General features: G+C 48.1%; 1 long non-coding RNA gene across 1 annotated transcript; it reads left to right on the top strand.

The window, feature by feature from the left end:
- The first annotated feature begins 12104 nt into the window (after positions 1–12104).
- LOC139268779 (uncharacterized) lies at positions 12105–19969 on the top strand. The gene is made up of 4 exons (XR_011594105.1): positions 12105–12189; positions 16194–16226; positions 16822–16958; positions 18068–19969. It is a non-coding gene; the product is annotated as an uncharacterized lncRNA (long non-coding RNA).
- Positions 19970–21662: the final 1693 nt, after the last annotated feature.

Raw genomic sequence — 21662 nt, 5'->3', positions numbered from 1 at the left:
CCCCGCCCGAAGGCCAATGTTCACCTCCCATACCCCTTCTATGGAGCACCTGTGGGCTTTCCCTGGATAGATTAGGTTGGCTGCGAGCCTTGGCTCGTGGGTGCCTTCTACTCTGAGGTCCATCTGGGAGAGGAGCAGGGTCCAGCGAGCAATGAGGGCACTGCTCACCGTCCCGTCCTTAATCCTCCCATCGAGGAGCATCTGAGTAGGTGTGTGGTGGGTTAGGAGTGTTAGAGGAGACGCTCCCGTGAAGATCAAGGATCTTTTCACTGCCCAATGTGTGGCTAGGAGGTGTCTCTCACAGTTGGAGTACTCCTTCTCCACATCTGTGAGGATCCTGGAGGAGTAAACCACCGGCCTCAACTGGCCGTGCCGCTCTTGAAGCAGCACTGAGCTCAAACTGTCCCCGCTGGCTGCCACCTCCAGGAAAAACTCCTTTCCTACATCTATCGCTCCCAAGGCTGGCGCAGTCTGCAAGTCCTTCTTGAGCTGATTAAATGCTGCCTCGCAATCCTCATCCCAGTCCCACTCTACACCCTTGTGTAGGAGCCTGAGCAGAGGGGCTGCGGTGGCTGCATAATCCTCAATGAAGTCTCTGCAGTACCCAGTGAGCCCTAGAAAGGATCTTACCCCTGTCACTGTGTTGGGGGCTGGTAACTCCTGTACTGCCTCCCTTCTAGCCTTGTCTATGGCCCTTTCCCCAGCGCGCACAGTCAGCCCCAGGAATTTGACTTCCTTCTGGCCGATCTGTGCCTTCTTGGGGTTTACTTTAAACCCTTCTTCTTTTAGCAGCTCCAGCAGCTCAGCCAGCAGTGGGCCATGCTCCTCCCCCTGATCGGTGAACAGGAGCAGGTCATCCACATACTGCACCAACTGCTGGGGTCTGCTAAAGCCCTTTAAACAGTTCGCCATACATTGGTGAAAAATGCTGGGACTATTGTGGAAGCCTTGGGGAAGACAGTTCCACGTGTATTGTTGGCCCTTAAAGGTAAAGGCAAACTTGTACTAGTCCTCCCGTTTTAAAGGAATGGACCAGAACCCATTTGAAATGTCCAGCACCGTGAAAGTGGTCGCAGATGCTGGAATACTCCCTATGAGATCCGCTACGGCTGCTACAGTGGGTGCACAGACAGGGATATTCTTATTTAGTACTCGATAGTCCACGGTGGCCCTCCATGAGTTGTCCGGTTTCTTAATCGGCCACAGTGGAGAGTTCACATGGGTTGCTATCGGTCTTAACAACCCTTGCTCTACCATTGATCCCAGCGCCTGTTGTCAGGTCTGCCTCTGCCTCCCTGGGGAAGTTATATTGCTTTTGTGGTCGGGTCATGGGGTGCCCTTCTATACTAACTTCCACCCCCGTTACCCTGCCACAGTCATGTTTGCAGGTGGCGAATGCTGCAAGGTGTGCCCGTACATATGCCTGGTACTCCACTGGGGTGTTACTGACCAGTAATTCCAAGTCATAACCCTCCTTTGGCTTCACGGTACACAATGTTCCCTTGGCCCCTTTTTCTGGGATCACCGCCACCTCACCTTCCCTGTCAGTCACTATGGCTCCCCATAGACAGTGGTTCCTGAGATCCACTAGGATCTGGTGGCCACTGATAAAATCAGCCCCCAGGATCCCTTTTCCCTTCTGCTCCCATTTCATCAGGACACACTTCCATTTGGTTTTGAGTGTCCCTAACTGAATGGTGAGCGGGATGGAAAACGAACCAGTTTGCTCATTGCCTGTGAACCCCACTAGACTGTACGGGACTCCGTTCGATAAAGGTGAGGTAGCTGGGTTATCTGCATATACATGGGTGCTGGAAGCACCAGCATCTAGCAGGTAGGTCCCTTTCACTTTCTCCACCTCCATCGTAACACACGGTCTCTTCCAGGCATCGTGCTCTAGGGAACACAGGTACACAGGCTGTGCTGGCTCTGGGTGAGTTGGAGCAAAGGGTTTTACCGTCCCGGCTACTGCACCGGTTGCGATAGCTACTGCTCCCTGTCCATTTATGAGTGTCTGTCGGGCGGCTACGAGTTCGGGCTGGAGTGGCCTTTCCCTTAGTGTCTTTCCAGGGGTTCCTACAGTCCTTCCTCCAGTGCCCACTTTTCCCACACCCAAAACACTCGCCCCCTTTGTGTGGAGGGTTCTCACCTTCCTGATGCCACTCTCTCTTGCCTTGGCTGGGTTTAATCTCATGGACCCTCACTTTAGAGGAGGGCTCTTCTGTCCTTCTACCGTTCCGGTAAGCCAGGGTCAACTGTCTGACCATTGTCTCCTCGGTGGTTCTGGGATCTCTTGGATCGAACCAGACCTCGGCTTTTGCCTTTACTTCAGGTAAGCTGTTTGCCACCAGGCTGTGGAGCCAGTGAGCCAGCTCGTTAGGGTTCAGGTGGGCCCGGTCAAGAACCCCAGTACAGGCCCTTTCGTAGACCGGCCACAACCTGTCGGCGAAAGCCTGTGGAGTCTCCCCATAGAGCTGCACTGTTTTCTCCACTCGGGAGAAAGGACTCCCGTCGTTCATACCCATGGCCTCTAGAACCTCCCCCTTAACCATAGCGTACGTGTTTCGCCCCTTTCTGCTGTCTGCAGAGAGGGAATGGCACAGCTTGGTGTCTAGCGAGAAGAGCAACAGCTTAGCCTGCTCTGAATCATCGCACCCGTTAATATCCCGTGTGTTCCACATCCAGGAAGTGTACCGAGGGATCCCCCTGTTGGGTGAGCTTACTTAGGTGGCCTATCATAGCCCTCAGTTTTTGGGTGTCGTGGGGGACTACGAAGTTGGTTTCTGGGGGTCCTGCTGCCCCATTGGCATCAGGTGGGCCAAACTTCTGCTGCCAGACCGGGTGCATTGGCCCTGGTTCCGGCCCTTCTTGTATTGGCTCGCCCTCTTCCCCCTGCTGCCAAGCCGAGTTAAAACTCAGGGCTGCCGGTGTTGGTAGTTCGCAATACTTGCCTGCCCCGCACTCTGGCTGACACCCCTGCTGCCCTGGGCCATTCCTGGGAGCTGCAGGCGGTGACTGAGGGGTTTCTCCTTGCCCAACCAGGTGTTCCTGGGCTAAACCCGGGTTTATCGGGCACACCATGCCTTTAGCCCGGGATAAATCAAGGTTCAAGCTTTGGATCTGCTGCTGGCAGGGGCCATGGTCTCATGCCTCAAATTCCCTGGTACTGGCTACCTTAAAGGCTACCTGAATGTCTCTCACCCTCTGCCCATACTCTTTAACTTGCTTGGCGAGGCAGGAATTCTCTTCCTGCAACGCCCGTTCGCTATTCTTGGCTTCAATAATCTGACACTGTAAAAGGTCCAATTGGGTTTTGTGCCTTTCTTTAGTGAGCTCTCTACTTTCCTTTAACTGTCCCACCTCTGTCCACAGCCTTTCCCTGACTGTGGCCCTTGCGCTGGACCTCTCTTCTGCCTTTCTCAATACTCCCTTTAATTTCTCATTCTCCTCATCGAGAAGCCGGATCTGTTGCTGAAGGCAAATTAGCCAAATGGCCTTCTCTATCGACCTTTAATGGTCCTTGCTCTCAGTCCATTGAGCTGCAGCATCTTCTGGACGCTCAGCATACAATAGATCAAGTACCCACTCCTTAGCCACATTTACCCTCTTAAACACATACGAGGAAATCCCCTCTTCCATTTTGCTTTGTTTCCTGAAACCAGTCTCTCTCTTATCACGTCCCTTGTACCAGTGTCCCATCTGGGTCGCCATTATGTAAGGGATGGTTTGCAGAGGGTCAGCTTTCCCTTCTGACCTTATATGAGCGGTTCCGAATCGCTCCCACACCCTTGGTTATAGACACTGGAATTATGAAGGGACTGTGACAGACTTGGACAGACAATCGGTTTCAAGGTAGGAAGCAGGTATGGCTTTATTGTGTTTAAAAAGAAGTAAAAGGCACACCTTTAATAACACACACACAGACCAATACACACTGAAGGGTACAACACATTGAATAAATTGTCAAGTTACAGCCTGTGGGGAAAAGAATATAGCTTAAACTCTAAATGGGGTAAAAAGGAGAATGCAGCTACATTTACACAAGTTATCCCAGCCTCCCCCCTCCCAATTACCCTAACTAACTAAGTTATAGCTCTGAGGGTTCAGGGGCTATGCTCACCAATCCCTTTAGACAGTTGCCGGTGAATCACTGTTTCGGGGTTTGCTGCACTTGGCCTTCTAGGCGAGCCGCACCCCGGACGGAGGAGAGGACTTCGGACTGCGTAGTCTTCGGTTGGGGTGCGTCCGTTGATGCGGTAAATTGCGTTTCGGATGTATGGGATAAGTACCCACTTTCTTTGGTTTTCGTTAGTCCTTTTAGATAATTTCTCACCCGTTGGCCGTTCAGAAGTAGATTGTAGAGTGGAAATAAATGTCGATTCTTTGGTTTTTGCTGAGTTGGTTTTGGTTGGTCGTTTCGCTGGTTGTGGTAGCCCGGGTTTGTCAATTTGGTTGCTGACAACCTTCCATTTCGTGGGCCTCGTGCTCAGTCGGTCCTTGACGATTTCTTGTAGTTTCCTTCACTACTCCATTTCTTCACTCCCCAGCTCCAGCTTCTTGTTTCTGTCTGTGTTCAAGTCTGTGCTCTGCTAAAGTCTGTGTTCTGCTAGTCTTTCCTTGTAAAACTGGGGGATAGATATATCCCCCAAAAAAGCTCTGTTATCTCCCATCAAATCTCTTGGGCTCTGTTTAAACTGTCTGTCCATTGATTTTCAAATGTCTCCTCGATTAGGGTGAGAGAATGTGCTATCACTGGTTTTGCATTGTTTTAGGATTGTCCAGTTTTTCTGACCATGATTTCCATTGTCCTTAATTGGGTAATTCAATTATCTCTTCGGGGATGAATAGTTACCCCAGACAGCCTGGGATCCTTAATACACGAATTTGCTTCAGACGTTGGCTCCACCTCCTGTATTTGGTAACTCTTTTTCGCAGCCAAAATGTTGTAGAATCTTAAAATTGATATGCTCCTTCCCATAGATGTTTAGGGGATCTCAAGCTTCTGTAATTTAGGTCCATTTTGAATTCCCTTTCTTATGAGTCCAAACACTGGCGGGGGGGGGAGGTCTCCATGAATGAATCCCCTTTTATCCCCCGCAGGCTCCGTCTGCCCCTTTAAATTCATTTTAAAAGCCCAGAAAGGGATTTTTCTCCTCTGTAGGGGAAAGGTACCTGGAATCTTTGTGAGATATTGGTAAATTCTACAAAAGTAGATTCACCAACAACACTGCTGAACCAGAGGCAGACTACAATGTGGAACTCACACCACACCTGGTGGATAGACAGAGGGAACAACCTGAGGAAAGGGCAATCCCAACAGACAGCCCAGGTGAGATACCAGCAATCATACTGAACAAAACAGACAGCCCAGGCGAGATACCAGCAATCACACCGAAAGAAAAACAGGCACCACGGCAAACAACTGAACCACAACTAAGACACTCCACGCGAGAGCATAGACCACCTGAGAGACTGAATCTATAAAGACAATAAGACCTTGGTGAAGGGTGATGTCATGTATCTCACACTACTGGACATAACTATCTTACCATGCTATACATGACTGTAACTAGAGATGACCTGTAACCCCAAGCATACCTTACCACCAGGGGTGCACTTGCAGGAGACACTGCATACCTGTTCCACACAGGTATATAAAGACAGGTCTCATGCAAGTGTGGCATTCGAGAGCTGTGTAATAAAGGTGCAGGTCCTGAGTCACCTTGACTTCAGCATGTGCCTCGTGTGAGTCTGTACTGCAGGGACAGGACTTTACAGGGATAGTTGACAGTTTGGAAGGATAGACAGAAAAGGAGGTGAGGTAGCTCTGTTAATAAAGGATGAGATCAGTGCAGTAATGAGAAATGATATTGGCTCAGAAGATCAAGATATAGAATCAGTGTGGGTGGAGATAAGAAATAATAAGGGGAAGCAGTCACTGGTGGGCGTAAGCTATAGGCCCCCTAACAGTAGCTATACTATTGGACGGGGTATAAATCATGAAATAATGGAAGCTTGTAAAAAAGGAACGGCAATAATCATGGGTGATTTTAATCTTCATATTTATTGGACAAATCAAGTTGGCCAATGTAGCCTTGAGGAAGAGTTCATAGAGTGTATCGGAATGGTTTCCTTGAACAGTACATTGCAAAACCAACCAGGGAGCAGGCTATCTTAGATCTGGTACTGTGTAATTAGACAGGATAAATGATCTCCTACTAAAGGATCTCTAGGAAAGAGTCGTCATAGCATGGTTGAATATCAAATTCAGTTGGACTGGGAAAATAGACTATAGTGTAAGACGGTTGATGAGCAGTGGCAGACATTTAAGGAGATACTTCATAACTCTCAACATAAATATATCCCAATGAGGAGAGACTTTAAGAGAAGGGAGAACCATCCGTGGCTAATTAAGGAAATAAAGGATGGTATCAAATTGAAAACAATGGCATACAAAGTGGGCAAGATTAGTGGGAGGCCAGAGGATTGGGAAACTTTTAAAAAAACAGCAAGGGACTTAAAAAAAATAAGAGGGACGATAGATTATGAGAGTAAACTAGCAAAAAATATAAAAAAACAGATAGTAAGAGTATTATCCGAGTAATTACAAGCCTGTCAGCCTAACCTCAGTGGTGGGAAAATTATTGGAAAAAATCCTGAAAGACAGGATAAATCTACATTTGGAAAGGCAAGGATTAATTAGGGACAGTCAGCACGGATTTGTTAAGTGAAGATTGTGTTTGACTAACCTGATTGAATTTTTTGAAGAGGTAACCAAAGGGGTCAATGAGGATAGTGCGTACAATGTAGTGTATATGGACTTTAGCAAAGCTTTTGATAAGGTCCCACATGGTAGACTGGTCACGAAGGTTAAAGCCCATGTGATCCAGGGCAAAGTGGCTAGTTGGATTCAAAATTGGCTTAGTGGTAGGAAGCAAAGGGTAATGGTTGATGGATGTTTTTGTGACTGGAAGAATGCTTCCAGTGGGGTTCCGCAGGGCTCAGTACTGGGTCCCTTGCTTTTTGTGGTATATATCAACGATTTAGATTTGAATATAGGGAGTATGATTAAGAAGTTTGAAGATGACACTAAAATTGGTTGTGTGGTTGATAATGAAGAGGAAAGTCATGGACTGCAGGAGGATATCAATCTACTGGTCAGGTGGGTAGAGCACTGGCAAATGAAATTTAATTCGGAGAAGTGTAAGGTAATGCACTTTGGGAGGATATACACATGAAGCGGTCGGCCACTTAATAGTGTCGATGAACAAAGGGACCTTGGCGTGCTTGTCCACAGATCCCTGAAAGTAGCAGGCCAGGTAGATAAAGTGGTTAAGAAGGCATACGGAATGGTTGCCTTTATTAGCCGAGGCATAGAGCAGGGATGTTATGCGTAAATTGTGTAATACTCTGGTTAGGCCACAGCTGGAATACTGCGTGCAGTTCTGGTCGCCGTATTATAGGAAGGACATGATTGCACCAGAGAGGGTGTGGAGGAGATTTACGAGGATGCTGCCTGGAATGGAGAATCTTAGCTATGAGAACAGATTGGATAAGCTGGCTGGGCTTGTTGCCATTGAAACAGAGGAGGTTGAGAGACCTCATTGAAGTGTACAAAATTTTGAGGGGCCTGGATATAGTGGATAGCAAGGGCCTATTTGCATTGGTGGCGGGGTCAATTACAAGGGGTCATAGTTTTAAGGTGGTTGGTGGAAGGTTCAGAGGGGATTTGGGGGGGGGCTTCTTTACGTAGAGGGTTGTGGGGGTCTGGAACTCACTGCCTGGAAGGGTGGTGGATGCAGAAACCCTCACCACATTTAAAAGGTGCTTGGATGGGCACTTAATAGTGCCGTAACCTGCAGGTAGAGCTGGTAATTGGGATTAGACTGGATAACCTCTTGTTGGATGGCGCAGATATAATGGTAAGTGCTGTAGGGAATCGAATACGGCCAGAGTGATCTCCTGGACTAGTTTCGATCGCCTGGATGGGTCAGAGAGAAATTTTCCCAAATTTTTTCCCCCCAATTGACTTGGGTTTTTAATCTGATTTTTGCCTCTCCCAGGAGATCACATGGCTCCAGTTGACGTGGAGTGTGGAATGTTTCAGTGTAAGGGGTGTCACAGGTGTGTGGAGCGGACTGGTTGGGCCGGGTGCTCTTTACCTTTCCACCATTGTTCATAGGTTTATATGTAACCTTCATCGCTGCTGACCGAGGGCCGTGCGGCTGTTTGTCTGCCGGCACGGACACGATGGGCCGGAATGGCCTCCTTCTGCGCTATAGATTTCTGTGTTTCAACAGGTATATAAAAAGGAAAAGAGTGGCTAAAGTAAATGTTGGTCCCTTAACGGATGAAACTGGAGAATTAATAATGGGGGGCAGGGAAATGGCAGAGAATTTGAACAAATATTTTGTATCGGTTTTCATGATAAGAAACACTAAAAACATCCCAATAATGGATAATCAAGGGGCTATAGGGAGGGAGGAACTTAAAACAATCACTATCACTAAAGAAAAAGTACTCGGTAAAATAGTGGGACAAAAGTTGGACAAGTCCCCTGGACCTGATGGCTTGCATCCTAGGGCTTAAAAGAAGTGGCTGCAAGGCTAGTGGATGCATTGGTTGTAATCTACCAAAATTCCCAGGATTTTGGGGCGGTCCCAGCGGATTGGAAAACCGCAAATATAATGCCCCTATTTAAAAAAGGCGGCAGACAGAAAGCAGGAAACTATAGGCCAGTTAGTCCAACATCTGTCGCTGGGAAAATGCTGGGAGTCCATTTTAAGGAAGCAGTAGCAGGACATTTGGAAAAGCATAATACAGTCAAGCAGTCAGCATAGTTTTATGAAAGGGAAATGATGTTTGACAAATTTGCTCGAGTTCTTTCAGGATGTACTGAGCAAGGTGGATAAGGGAGAACCAGTGGATTTCCAGAAGGCATTCTATAAGTTGCCACATAAAAGGTTACTGCACAAGATAAACGCTCAGGGAGTTGGGGTTAATATATTCGCATGGATAGTGGATTGGCTAACTAACGGAAAACAGAGAGTTGGGATAAATGGATCATTTTCCGATTGGCAAACAGTGACTAGTGGAGTGCCACAGGGATCGGTGCTGGGGCTTCAATTATTTACAATTTTCAATAATGACTTGGATGAACGGACAACTGTAATGTAGCCAAGTTTGCTGATGATACAACGGATCCACCACAGACCCAATCAATGTCCTGACCGGGGTCAACCAGGGCTGTGTCATCGCGCCAACCCTCTTCTAGATCTTCCTCTCTGCAATGCTCCACCTCACACTCAACAAGCCGCTGGAGTGGAACTAAAGTATAGAACCAGTGGGAACCTGTTCAACCGTTGTCGCCTCCAGACCAGATCCAAGACCATCCCATCCTCTGCCGTCGAGCTACGGTACACGGACGACACTTGAGTCTGCGCGCATTCAGAGGCTGAATTCCAAGTCATAGTCAACATCTTCACTGAGGCATACACAAAACATCAGTAAGACAAAGGTCCTCCACCAACCTGACTGCCCCACCCGCCTCCGCCCCCCCCCCCCCCCCTCCCCCCCCAGTTAACAAGATCCACGGCGCGGCTGTGGACAACGTGGGCCATTTTCCATACCTCGGGAGCCTATTATCAGCAAGGGCAGCTATTAACGACAAGGTTCAACACCGCCTCCAGTGCGCCAGTGCAGCCTTTGACCGCCTAAGGAAGAGTGTGTTCGAAGATCAGGCTGTCAAATCTGACACCGAGCTTATGGTCTACGGGACTGTAGTGATACCCGCCCTCCTGTATGGTTCAGAGAAGTGGACCATATACAGTAGACTCCTCAAGTCGCTGGAGAAATATCACCAACGATGTCTCCGCAAGATCCTGTAAATCCCCTGGTAGGACAGACACATCAATGTTACCGTGCTCGAAATGGTCAACACTCCCAGCATCGAAGCACTGACTGCACTCAACCAGCTCTGTTGGCCACGTTGCTCAAGACTCCCAAAGCAAGTGCTCTACTCGGAACTCCTACACGGCAAACGAGCCAAAGGTGGGCAGAGGAAACATTACCAGGACACTCTCAAAGCCTCCCTGATAAAATGTAACACCCCCACCGACACCTGGGAGTCCCTGGCCAAAGACCGCCCTAAGTGGAGGAAGAGCATCTGGGAGGGTGCTGAGCACCTCGAGTCTCGTCACCGAGAGCATGCAGAAAACAAGCACAGGCAGCAGAAGGAGCGTGCGACAAACCAGTCCAACCCACCCTTTCCTTCAACAACTGTATGTCCCAGCTGTAACATCGACTAATTCCCGCATTGGACTGTTCGATCACCTAAGAACACACTTTTAGAGTGGAAGCAAGTTTTCCTTGATTTTGAGGGACTGCCTATGATGATGATGAGTGGGAAAGTAAGTTGTGAAGAGGACACAAAAAATCTTCAAAAGGGATATAGACAGGTAAACATTTGACAAATGGTGCATAATGTAGGAAAGTGTGAGGTTATCCACTTTGGCAGGAGAAATAAAAAAAGCTAATTATTATTTAAATGGAGAGAAATTCCAAAATGCTGCAATACAGAGTGACCTGGGGGTCCTTGTGCATGAAACACAAAAAGTTAGTATGCAGGTACAGCAAGTAATCAGGAAGACAAATGGAATGTTGGCCTTTATTGCAAGGGGGATAGAGTATAAAAGCAGAGAAGACCTGTTACAACTGTATAGGGTATTGGTGAGGTCACACCGAGAGTACTGCCTACAGTTTTAGTCTCCTTTTTTATGGAGGGATATACTTGCATTGGAGGCAGTTCAGAGAAGGTTCACTAGATTGATTCCTGAATGGAAGAGGTTGATTTATGAGGAAAGGTTGAGTAGGCTGGGAGTTTAGAAGAATGAGATGTGATCTTATGGAAACATATAAGATAATGAGAGGCTCGACAAGGTAGATGCAGAGAGGATATTTCCCCTCATGGGGGAATCTAGAACAGGCGGGGAGGCGGTGGGGGCATAGTTTCAGAATAAGCAGTCGCCCATTTCAAACTGAGATGAGGAATTTCTTCTCTCAGTAGGTTGTAAATCTGTGGAATTCTCTGCTCGATAGCTCCGGAGGCTGGGTCATTATATATTTAAGGTGGACAGAGACAGATATTTGAGTGATAAGGGAGTCAAGGGTTATGGGACGCGGGCAGGGAAGTGGAGCCGAGCCCAAGATCAGATGTAACCATGATCTTATTGAATGGCGGAGCAGGCTCGTGGGGCCGAATAGCCTACTCCTGCTCCTATTTCTTATGTTCAAAGAGGTATGTTTTGAGAGTCTTAAAGGAGGAAAGAGAGGCGGAGAGGTTTAGGGAGGGAGTTCCAGAGTTTAGGGCCTCGGCAACAGAAGGCACTGCTCAGGAGGGCAGAATTAAAGACGCGCAGACATTTTGGGGGGGTGGGGCAGTGGCGCTGGAGGAAATTAGAGATAAGGAGAGGTGAGGCCATGGAGCCAATGTCAGTCAGCGAGCACATGGGTGATGGTTGAACGGGACTTGCGAGGGCAGACGGGTTTAACGTCTCATCCAAAAGATGGTACCTCGGATAGTGGAGCCCTCCGACAGGGCGGCGTACCCTCAACACTGCCCCTCCGACAGTGCGGCGCTCCCTCAGTACTGCACTGGAGTGTCTGCCTGGATTTATAGTCGGGCTTTGAACCCACAACATTCTGACTGGGGAGGCCAGAGTGCCACCCACTGAGCTAACACCGGGGAAAGTGGCGACTGAACAACTGCAGGTGGCCACCTCACGTTCCCGGGGCGGGACCCGAGTACTGAGAGGTAAAAATACACCTCCAGTTCTGACAACGCGTCATGGACCCGACACGTTCACTCTGCTTCCTCTCCACAGATGCTGCCTTACTGCTGAGATGTCCAGCATGTTCTGTTTTTACTCCAGATTGCGCCAGGTAAAGATGGCGGCCGGAGACTCACTCACTGTCCGCCGGGCCTATGACGTCATCGAGGACCGCCTGCTCGGCGAGCAGCGGCGGCACGTGACGGCAGGGAGCTGACGGGATAGGCCCGGGGCGGGGAAGGTGAAAGGTTGATTGTGTTTGCGCGGGCTGCGAGCAGACAGTCTCAATGGCGGCCGGAAGAGATGTCTCTGTATTCGGCGTTTCCGGCAGCGGCCCGTTTATCTCATGCGACTTTTCTCCGTGGGTACTATATATTGTGTGTGAGGGCGCGAGTAGTTACTGAGGAGAATCCGCCCGACGCGCGACTGCAATTGGCTGGGGTTTGCAGCGAGAAGTCTGTCTGTGTCTGTGTGGGGTGTGCGAGGGAAATGGCGGCGGGGCGAGCGTTCGTTCCCGGGCCCCGCTCCGGAGACACGGCGGGCGGCCAGGAAGAGAGAGGGAGCCGGGGCCCGCGTCAGCACAGCTTGCCCTTGCCCCACACGGGCCCGCAGCCTGGGGGCCGGGGCAGTGAGTGGATCGCTCCCGGGTTCCGGGCCCAGAGCTGGCGGTGGGATCTGGCCGGCCCTTACGGCTAAAGGGATCAAGGGGTATGGAGAGAAAGCAGGAAAGGAGTACTGAGGAAATGATCAGCCATGATCTTATTGAATGGTGGTGCAGCTCGAAGGGCCGAGTAGCCTACTCCTGCACCTATTTTCTATGTTTCTCTCTGTCGGCCGGTGCCGGGCCGAAATGGCCTCCCTCCTACGCTGTAAATGTCTAGCAGGATACCAAGCGTCCCAGCGGTGGGCACAGCACCGCAGGGAGGGAGAATGGGTGGCTACCTGGGCCCGCCCTGCGCATGCCACCCCCCCCACCGCGGATGCTGGGGAAGCGGCGGTGCGATGGCGGGCCAGGCCGCGGTCAGGCTCCCACCCAGACGTGTTGAAGGAGCTCGTGTGGGGGGTGCCCTGCCAGGGACCAGCAGCTCAGTTTGATGTCTGTCCTGCTGGCCCTGAGCATGTGACCAGGGTGTTGGGACAGCGCTGCCCGGGAAGTAGTGGGGTGGGTGGTGAACTCTTCAGCAACTTGTAGTGAAACGTCCCAAGGTGCTTCTCGGGAGCGTAAATCAAAATTAGGCACCGAGCCAGATCAGGAGATTAGTGCAGGTGACCCAAAGCTTGGGCAAAGAGGGAGGTTTTAAGGAGCTTCTTTAAAGGAGGAGAGAGAGAGAGAGAGAGAGAGAGGTTTAGGGAGGTAATCTGAGGAAGGACATTCTTGCTATTGAGGGAGTGCAGCGAAGGTTCACCAGACTGATTCCTGGGATGGCGGGACTGACCTATCAAGAACGACTGGATCAACTGGGCTTGTATTCACTGGAGTTCAGAAGAATGAGAGGGGACCTCATAGAAACGTTTGAAATTCTGACGGGGTTAGACAGGTTAGATGCAGGAAGAATGTTCCCAATGTTGGGGAAGTCCAGAACCAGGGGACACAGTCTAAGGATAAGGGGTAAGCCATTTAGGACCGAGATGAGGAGGAATTTCTTCACCCAGAGAGTGGTGAACCTGTGGAATTCTCTACCACAGAAAGCTGTTGAGGCCAATTCACTAAATATATTCAAAAAGAAGTTAGATGAAGTTCTTACTACTAGGGGGATCAAGGGGTATGGTGAGAAAGCAGGAATGGGGTACTGAAGTTGCATGTTCAGCCATGAACTCATTGAATGGCGGTGCAGGCTAGAAGGGCCGAATGGCCTGCTCCTGCACCTATTTTCTATGTTTCTATGTAATTCCAGAGATTGGGGCCAAAGCATAGAAACAGAAAATAGGTGCAGGAGTAGGCCATTCGGCCCTTCGAGCCTGCACCACCATTCAATATGATCATGGAACTTCTGTACCATTCCTGCTTTCTCTCCACACCTCTTGATCCCTTTAGCTGTAAGGGCCATATCTAACTCCCTTTTGAATATATCCAAAGAACTGGCATCAACAACTCTGCGGTAGAGAATTCCACAGGTTAACCACTCTGAGTGAAGAAGTTTCTCCTTATCTCAGTCCTAAATGGCTTACCCCTTATCCTTAGACTGTTAACCTTGAATCTGGACTTCCCCAACATTGGGAACATTCTTCCTGCATCTAACCCATCCAATCCTGTCAGAATTTTATATGCTTCTATGAGATCCCCTTTCATTCTTCTAAATTCCAGTGAATATAAGCCTAGTCGATCCAGTCTGCCTTCATATGTCAGTCCTGCCGTCCCGGGAATCAGCAGAAGACTTGGCCGCCGATGGTGCAGCGATTAAAATCTGAGATGCTCAAGGCCAGAATTAGAGGAATGAAGATATCTCAGGGGTCTGTGGGGCTGGTGGGGAGGGGCAAGGCCATGGAGGGATTTGTAAACAAGGATGAGAATTTTGAAATTGAGGCGTTTCTTAACCAGGAGCCAATGTAGGTCAGCGAGCACAGGGGTGATGGGTGAGCGGGACTTGGGTGCCCATGTCCTAACTCGCACCAAGTTTTGGATGACTAAGTTTACAGAGGTGGAATATGGGGGAGGCCAGCCAGGAGTGCGTTGGAATAGTCAAGTGTACAGGTATTAAAGGCTTGGATGATGTTTCAGCAGCAGGTGAGCTGAGACAGGGGTGGAGTCAGGCGATGTTAGAGGCAGAAATAGGCAGTCTTCGTGATGCTGTGGATATGTGGCCGAAAGCTCATCATGGTGTCAAATAGGACGCCACAGTTGTGAACGGTCTGGTTCAGCCTCAGACAGTGGCCAGGGAGGGGAATGGGGTCAGTGGCTGGGGAAGGTGTTTGTGGCGAAGACAATGGCTTCGGTCTTCCCAGTATTTAATTAGAGGACATTTCTGCTCATCCAGTACTGGACATCGAACAAGCAATTTAGAGACCCTGGAGGGGTCGAGAGAAATGGTGTTGAGGTAGAGCTGGGTGTTGTCAGCGTACATGTGGAAACTGATGCTGTGTTTTCGGATGATGTCGCCGAGGGACAGCATGCAGATGAGGAATAGGAGGGGGCCAAGGACAGATCCTTGGGGACACTAGAGGTAGCGATGCGAGAGTGGGAAGAGAAGCCATTGCATGTGATTCTGTGGCTACAATTAGATAGGAATGGAGTCAGGTGAATGCAGCTGGACGATGGAGGAGTATGGAGTGGTGAACCTTGTGAAAGGTTGCAGACAGAGAAGGGCGAGGAGGGATGGTGTGTCATAGGATGTCATTTGTGACCTTGATGAGAGCCGTTTCGGTACTATGGCCAGGTGAGAAACCCGATTGGAGGGATTCAAACATGGAGTTGTAAGTAAGTTGGTCACAGATTTGGAGGTGACAACACATTCGAGGACTTTGGAGAGAACTGGGATGTTGGAGATGGGGTGGTAGTTTGCACGGACAGAGGGGTCAAGTGAGGATTTTTTGAGGTGAGGGATTTTGACTGCAGGTGACTGCAGATTTGAAGGCGAGTGGTACAGTAACTGGAAAGGGGACTGTTAACAATATCTGTTAACATTGAGACCATGAAGGGAGGTTGGGTGGTCAGCCATTTGGTGGGAATAGGGTCGAAAGAGCAGGAGGTGGCTCTCATGGCCAAGTTGAGCTTGGAGAGTGCATGCGGGGAGATCGGAGAGAAAGGCGTTGATCCCCCTACAGCGCTCCAGTGTGTTGGAATGCTCTCCACTTGTCTGGATGAGTGCAGCTCCAACAACACTCAAAACTCAACACCATCCAGGACAAAACAGCCCACTTGATTGGCAGCCGTCCACCCCCTTGAGCATTCTGAGTCAGAAAGTAGTGGGTTTATTGTGGGAGCACCTTCACCACACGGACTGCAGAAGTCCACGACATTAGATTACCACCACCACCGTCTCGAGGGCAACGAAGGAGGGCAATAGATGCTGGCCTTGTCGGTGACACCCACATCACAAGAGTGAATCTTTAACCTCTCCTATAGAGATGTCGTCTCCTGCCCGTGTGTCGGTGCCCAGACTCCACTAATTCTGAGCAGTGGGATGCAAATGATGACTACAGTATTGGGAAATGTGATGTTACTGATCTTCAAAGCAAATGTTCTGATGCATCCTTCAGCTCATGGGAGGATATTCAGCCTAGAAGCTCTGGTTACAGATGTGTAACGAGGGAGGTACTGGGTATACGCTGTCTCCTGAGACTGGGCTTCGGTTTAGACAAGTATACTGTGTGCGGTCAGTTATTAATGTATTGGTGTCGACACTAATAATTATTTCATGTTGATAGAGGGAGCCTGGAACCTGTGATCATTTCAATATGGTAAGTGAATTTTTACTACAATACAATTGTGCTTGATAATATCTATCTTCTGTTAATCTTGAACAGCAGGATCACGAATGATGAGTTTATTTCCATGTTGATGTCACCATGAGGCTCAAAGTAAACGCTCTGATGTGTCCTGCAGCTCTCAGGGAGCAGATTTCACCATAAGCTGTTGAGGAAATGGGGCTTTAGTCTCTTGAGCTAGTTGTACAGTTTTTAATCTTGTTCCCCTGCTCATATAGTCATTCCACAGATAACTGAAGGTAACACTCGCTACTCCAGGATAACTTGGGAGTTGGGCTCACTGCCTGTTTGGGATCCTTTCATCCCCAGCTGGGCTCAGTAAATAGACACTATGTAAAGACAAGACGTTTCTGTTTTGGGGCTTGGTGCTTGATCACTTTTGTAAAGTATGATTTTAGTCTCTGAAATGATTGATACTTTTCTGTGACAGAGGGCAAACTGTTGTGTAAAACCGGTTTGTTTCTCAATGATGTGACTGGCCAATTTACAGTGCAGAAACCAGGCTCAAAGAATGGGCAGTTTTTACAGCTGTGCTGGGCTGACACTAACTTGCCTTTGCTTTGATCAGACAGGAGCTGTCACATGAGAACAGACTGGGCCTGTGCCGCTGGGCGTTGATTGTGGATCTCGCTGCTCCGAGGAATCCTGACCAGGCGTTGAACATGTTTAAATCACAGATTGCACAGCATGTTGGGCCTTTACCTGGTACAGTGGCTTAGTCAAGCTCAAAAACAAAACAGTATGTTTGTGAAGGGAGGATGCTGTGGTCACTGGGACCATATATTTGGAGGGGTGAGATGCTCAGCAGGGGGAGTCCTCACTGATCCTTATGCCCCACCCAACCCCAGTGTGATGTTCAGCAGTGGGAGTCCTGAAGGATCTTTCCCTCCATGAACCTGAGGTGCAAAAGGAAATTCTTGCACAACTGCTGGATGGGCTGAACGCCCAAAACTGCATTTGGAGCAGGACTTAAACCTGGGACCTTCGGTTCAGCAAAGGTTAAATTCCGCAGTGGGTTTACTCACAAAACTAGCAGGAGGGACAGTAATGGAATGGCCTGATATGTTTTGTTTCTAAAACCACAGACTGACTTATCGTAAAAGTGACACAGCTCAATGTTTAAAAATAAAAGCTTGTCCACTTTCGACATTTAACAAAGGTTTCTGCTGAGGAGCCCTAGTGATCTCCCTGATGTGAGTTATCACCAGAAGTATACCTATAAACTGCAGGCTGGCTAATAATGCTTGTGGTGAATACTGTAGCCAGAACTGTTAATCTTGAACAGCAGGATCACGAATGATGAGTTTATTTCCATGTTGATGTCACCATGAGGCTCAAAGTAAACGCTCTGATGTGTCCTGCAGCTCTCGGGGAGCAGATTTCACCATAAGCTGTTGAGGAAATGGGGCTTTCGTCTCTTGAGCTAGTTGTACAGTTTTTAATCTTGTTCCCCTGCTCATATAGTCATTCCACAGATAACTGAAGGTAACACTCGCTACTCCAGGATAACTTGGGAGTTGGGCTCACTGCCTGTTTGGGATCCTTTCATCCCCAGCTGGGCTCAGTAAATAGACACTATGTAAAGACAAGACGTTCCTGTTTTGGGGCTTGGTGCTTGATCACTTTTGTAAAGTATGATTTTAGTCTCTGAAATGATTGATACTTTTCTGTGACAGAGGGCAAACTGTTGTGTAAAACCGGTTTGTTTCTCAATGATGTGACTGGCCAATTTACAGTGCAGAAACCAGGCTCAAAGAATGGGCAGTTTTTACAGCTGTGCTGGGCTGACACTAACTTGCCTTTGCTTTGATCAGACAGGAGCTGTCACATGAGAACAGACTGGGCCTGTGCCGCTGGGCGTTGATTGTGGATCTCGCTGCTCCGATGAATCCAGACCAGGCGTTGAACATGTTTAAATCACAGATTGCACAGCATGTTGGGCCTTTACCTGGTATGGTGGCTTGCTCAAACTCTAGGAATGATCATTCAAACAAAACAAAACAGTACGTGAAAGGAGGATGCTGTGGTCACTGCGGCCATGTATTTGGAGGGATGTGATACTCAACAGTGGGAGTCCTGAAGGATTTTCCTCCATGAACTTGAGGTGCAAAAGGAAATTCTTGCACAACTGCTGGATGGGCTGAAAGCCCAAAACTCGATTCTGAGCAGGACTTAAACCTGGGACCTTCGGCTCAGCAACAGTTAAGTTCCGCAGTGGGTTTACTCACAAAACCAGCAGGAGGGACAGTAATGGAATGGCCTGAGATGTTTTGTTTCTAAAACCACATACTCACGTGTCATAAAAGTTACGCAGCTCAATATTTAAAAAAAAATAAAAGCTTGTCCACTTTTGACATCTAACAAAGGTTTCTGAGGTGACATAGTGATCTCCCTGATGTGAGTTATCACCGGAGGTGTACCTATAAACTGCAGGCCGGCTAATAATGTGTGCGATGAAAACTGTAGCCAGAACTGTTAATCTTGAGCAGCAGGATCACATGATGAGTTTATTTTCATGTCGATGTCACCATGAGGCTCAAAGTAAATGCTTTGATGTGTCCCGCAGCTCACAAGGAGCAGATTTCACCATAAGCTGTTGAGGAAATAGGGCTTTAGTCTCTCGAGCTAGTTGTACAGTTTTTAATCTTGTTCCCCTGCTCATAAGAGCATAACATAAGCAGGCCATTCGGCCCCTCGAGCCTGCTCCCCATTCAATGAGATCACGGCTGATCTTCTACCTCAACTCCACTTTCCTGCACTATCCCCATATCCCTTGATTCCCTTAATATCCAACAATCCATCTATCTTTGTCTTGAATATACTCAACAACTGAGCCACCACAGCCCTTTGCGGTAAAGAATTCCAACGATTCACCACCCTCTTGAGTGAAGAAGTTTCTCCTCATCTCAGTCTTAAATGGCCGACCCCTTAATCTGAGTCTGTGACCCCTGGTTCTAGACTCCCCAGCCAGAGGAATCATCCTCCCTGCATCTACCCTGTCAAGCCCTGTAAGAATTTTGTACGTTTCAATGAGATCACCTCTCGTTCTTCTAAACTGAAGGTAATGCTCACTACTCCAGGATAAGTTGGGGTTTGTGTGGTAGAAAACATGGGCATTATGTGGGAAATATACCTTGTTGAATAGAGGAATGTTTGTTTGGATGGTGGTGTGCGACCAAAGTGTGAAACCGGGGCCAAACTCGAGAGCAAGTGTGGAGAGCAGTCTGTGATTAGCTGATTGTCGTCCCTTGCAGGTGATGCTGTGACATCAGTGTCCAGTGGAAGGCTGGTCCAACTGTAGAGCTCTGGTGTGTTAATGTATCCGATGAAAGATCTCCACCTCAAGCACTGATCTGTCTCCTCTATTTACAGATGCTGAACTAGTGGGGACCTACTGTGTATTTCCAGCACTTGTGGTCTTTCTAATGAAAACCTGAACTGAGTTTCATGTCTCCTGGTTGTTTCTTGTCTGATGTGAGGCCATTTTATTTCTATGAAATGTTTTTTTTTGTAAACCCAAGTGACCGTTAACTTATTTTGCACGCTGTTCTCGAGCACAGTTCTCAGTTCGGAGTGCTATGTGCTCGTGCTTGTTTCCTGCTATTTATTTTGAAATAATTGAGTTTGGCTAGATTAGCAGCAATACAACACTTGTACATGGTATAAAATATAAATTATAACATTAATCTTTATGATTAAACTTTTGGATAATACAATTACATGTTAGATCTGCTTTGTGCTTTTCTGACCATGGAATCATAGAACAGTACAGCACAGGAGGCGGCTAGTTGGCTCTTTCGAAGAGCAATCCAGTTAGTCCCACTCCCCCACTCTTTCCCCATATCCCTGCATTTTTTCTTCAGGCATTTATCCAATTACCTTTTGGAGGCTACTATTGAATCTGTTTCCGCCACCCGATCAGGCAGTGTTCTCGTTAAGCTGCGTGGCCACACTGAAGGTCCCGCCCAGGCCACTCACTTTTTTAAATGGAAAAACCGCGCATGGGCAATTAATTTGGATCACACACCCCAAAAGAATATTACCTGGAACATTACCATCAGTGCTTTCCAAATCATAACCACTCGTGTAAAAAAAAGTTTTTCCCTCATGTTGCTTCTGGTTCTTTTGCCAGTCAACTTAAATCTGTGCCCTCTGGTTATCAACCCTTCCACCATTGGAAACAGTTTCCCTTTATTTACTCCATCTAAACCCTTCATGGTTTTTACCAATCTTCTCCTAGCCGTCTCTGATCCAAGGAGAACAACTCAGCTTCTCCAGTCTATCCACGTAACTGTAATCCCTCATCCCTGGAACCATTCTAGTAAATCTCTTCTGTACCCTCTCCAAAATCTTCACATCCTTCCTAAAGTGTGGTGCCCAGAATTGGACACAATACTCCAGCTGGGGCCTAACTAGTGTTTCATATTTTTTAAAAAGGGAGGGGCTAACAAATCTAGAGCCCCCTGGATGTCGAGGGACATGCAGGGTAAGATAAAGAAAAAAAGGGAAGCTTATGACAGATTCCGATAACTCAATACTGCAGAGACTCTAGAGGAGTACAAGAAATGCAGGGTGTAAATTTAAAAAAAAAGGTAACGGGACAGCAAAGCGAGCATGAAAGTATGTTGACAAGTAAAAGCAGGGAAAACACACAGATGTTTTATAAATACATTAAGAGCAAGAGGATCATTAGAGAAAAAATGGGGGCCTATTAGAGACCACAAAGAAAATCTGTGTGTGGAGGCAGAAGATGTGGGTGTGATTATTAATGAATACTTTTCACAAACTAGAGGGGTGATGCAGACTTTGCAATGAGGGAGGAGGAGTGTGAAATATTAGACGAGATAGAGAGGACGTATAAAGGGGCTTAGCAGCTTTGAAAGTGGATACATCCCCAGGCCTGGATGAAATGTATCCCAGGCACTTATGAGAAGCAAAGGAGTGCTGTTGGGGAGGAGTTAAACTAATATGGCATGGGACTGGGAACCAATGCAGGGAGACAGAGGGAAACAAAATGGAGACAGAAGCAAAAGACAGAAAGGAGATGAGTAAAAGTGGAGGGCAGAGAAACCCAAGGCAAAAAAAAAGGGCCACTTTGCAGCAAAATTCTAAAGGGTCAAAGTGTGTTTAAAAAGGCAAGCCTGAAGGCTCTGTGCCTCAATGCGAGGAGTATTCGGAATAAGGTGGATGAATTAACTGTGCAGATAGCAGTTAACGGATACGATGTGGTTGGTATCACGGAGACATGGCTCCAGGGTGACCAAGGCTGGGAACTCAACATCCAAGGGTATTCAACATTTAGGAAGGATACAGAGGAAAAGGAGGTGGGGTGGTGTTGCTGGTTAAAGAGGAAATTAATGCAATTGTAAGGAAAGACATTAGCTTGGGTGATGTGGAATCGGTATGGGT

The sequence above is a fragment of the Pristiophorus japonicus genome, chromosome 8, assembly GCF_044704955.1.
Source record: "Pristiophorus japonicus isolate sPriJap1 chromosome 8, sPriJap1.hap1, whole genome shotgun sequence".
Lineage (NCBI taxonomy): Eukaryota > Metazoa > Chordata > Chondrichthyes > Pristiophoridae > Pristiophorus > Pristiophorus japonicus.
Note: the sequence above shows the minus strand (reverse complement) of the source record. Positions and strands in the feature narration are given on the sequence as shown.